Genomic DNA, 2,358 nt, shown 5'->3' on the forward strand with positions numbered 1-2,358 from the left:
ATAATGGAAAAGCATAATCCTATGTGAGAGTGGAGGGAATAGCATAATGAACTCCGGGTACCCATTGCCCAGCTCCAACAATCATCCATGCACGGCCAGTGTTGTTTCCTCCATATTCCCACCCGCTGCTCTGCCATCTGCTGGATGATTTTTAAAGTGAATCCCAGATATCAATCATATAACTTCTTCGTGATTCCTTCAGAATGTATCCTTATGAGACAAGGACTTTTTATAAACATAGCTATAGTTCTATTATCACACCTAAAACAAATAGTAATTTCTTAATATGTTCAACTACTCAGGCTTCCCTCATAGTCCCCATGATTTTCTTTTTCCATTTGGTTTTCTGAATCAGGATCCAAACAAAGTCCACATGGCACATTAGTTGGTAACATCTTTTTAAGCCTTCTAAATGAGTTATCTGGCCAGAAGTGTCGCTAGCGCTGCTGTTGACTCCATTGTTAGAGTCATTTAACCATTTATTTATCCCTCTCATATTCTAGTTCCTGTGAACCAAGAATTAGATGGTTGTGTTCCATCAGGTGAGGGTGGCAAGAATAGCTCGTGGGTGTGTCTGTGCACCTCCTGTTCATCACAGCGGGAGGTGCACGACGTCAGCCTTCTCTTTTCTGTGATGCCAAGGCTGATCTGTGGGTGTAGGTGTTGAGGGTCTGAGTCTTCCCTTCTACAAAGTTTAGTTCCCCATCAGCTAATGGGTTTAGCGTCTGTTAATAATCATTAGGCAGATCAGTGATTTCATTTGGAGCCTCTCTATTTCCACATTTGTCAGGTGTAAAGTCTTCTCTAAAGAACTTGCTTTCACTCCCCTGAGTTGCCGGCCATGTGGGCTGGGGCGTCTTGAGCTGTTGGTCAGTTGCTGCAATGCTTCAAAGCCTTATTAAAAATGTTTGGATCCCCATGGAGCCCTACTATACCCAGGTTTACCGGGAGATTTGGGTAGGAATGGGTTTGATGAGCTTCATCGTCTGTAAAATCAGGAGTACTGATTAAAGAAGCAAAGCTTTGGAACCTTCGAGTCCTGCACCTGCTCATGGTCATCATTAGCCAGACCTACTTGGGGAATGCATCAGATGGGACGTCATTTTAGCTGAAAATCCAGCAGGCTGCTAAATGGGGGCACAGGCGGCTGCCATGCATGGGCAGAAGTGCCGCTCCTTTTGTGGAATGAATAAATGCACGTGAGACTCTCAAAAAAAAAACTTGCTTTCATCAATTACAACTCAAGGAACACTGCACACACGATACTTTTTAAAAAGCAGTTACCAGAATAATGATCTGATTCTTTAGAATGCTCCAAAGGTGACTGGTGAGGGTTTTTTAAAGTCATTATAAACTCCTGAATTTTAACAGAAATGATATGTAACAATCCAGTGCAGTCATTATTCTTTTTGATGCTCATCTTGTTCCGTCTTAGGCTAGGCGAGTGTATTTGTTTTTTTGTTTATTTTTTAAATTAAAGTATCATTGATATACACTCTTATGAAGGTTTCACATGAAAAACATTGTGGCCACTGCATTCACCATATTATCAGCTCCCCGCCGCCACCCCGCCACCCCATTGCAGTCACTGTCCATCAGTGTAGTAAGATTGGGCGAGTGCATTTAAGTTGCTTTCTGGTTATGACAAGGTATAGCAGATCCGTCTTACACATTTCCTGTTCTTGACCTAGAGTGAGACATTCCTCCGAGAAGATGTGATTCTTTTTAGTAGGAAACTGGTATTTAGAGGCCACACCAGCTGTGCCCAGGTTTTGAAGACCTTGCGTGCATAGTGATGGCCCTGGGAGAGACAGACACAGGGGCAACCCGAGTCTGTGCAGGGGCATGGTCCACTGCCCATGCATTAAACAAAATAAATCTTGCCTGGACTCCCTCAGACGGGGTGCACATTCAAAAGCCCCTTAATCTTCGCTGACCTTGCCTGAGTCCTAGTTCTCATCTGGGATGAAGCCGGTTTACCAACAATGTTAGATTCTTTCCTGTCCCCCAGCTGGCACGGGCTTCTGGAGCGGGAGGTTCACCAAGGCCCTGACAAAGGATTCTGCAGGGCTCCTGGGTTGCTCTGGCCAGGGCTGCCCAGACCAGTCCTGTGAATCCTGTGGGGCTGCCCCACCCCTTCCAGAATGGCGCCTGCCTTTGTCTTTGCACACACAGACCTCCGAACTCAGGACTGCTGATTTTGTTGCATGGAGTTGCCCACGACAGAGTCCTGTACCCTCACATCGACCACAGAATAGACCCACAAGAGATCTATTCAGCAGTGTCTTCGGTGGCCTACCATAGACCCCCCAGTCTGTCTCCAGGGCCGGGACCAGCTTTGCCTGTAGCCCTTACTGC

At 45.9% G+C, this 2,358-nt stretch overlaps 1 pseudogene; it reads left to right on the forward strand.

Moving 5' to 3' along the window:
• The first annotated feature begins 882 nt into the window (after positions 1 to 882).
• LOC108384810 (ATP synthase subunit ATP5MJ, mitochondrial pseudogene) lies at positions 883 to 1,065 on the forward strand (annotated as a pseudogene).
• Positions 1,066 to 2,358: the final 1,293 nt, after the last annotated feature.

This window comes from Manis javanica, chromosome 14 (assembly GCF_040802235.1).
Source record: "Manis javanica isolate MJ-LG chromosome 14, MJ_LKY, whole genome shotgun sequence".
Taxonomy (NCBI): domain Eukaryota; kingdom Metazoa; phylum Chordata; class Mammalia; order Pholidota; family Manidae; genus Manis; species Manis javanica.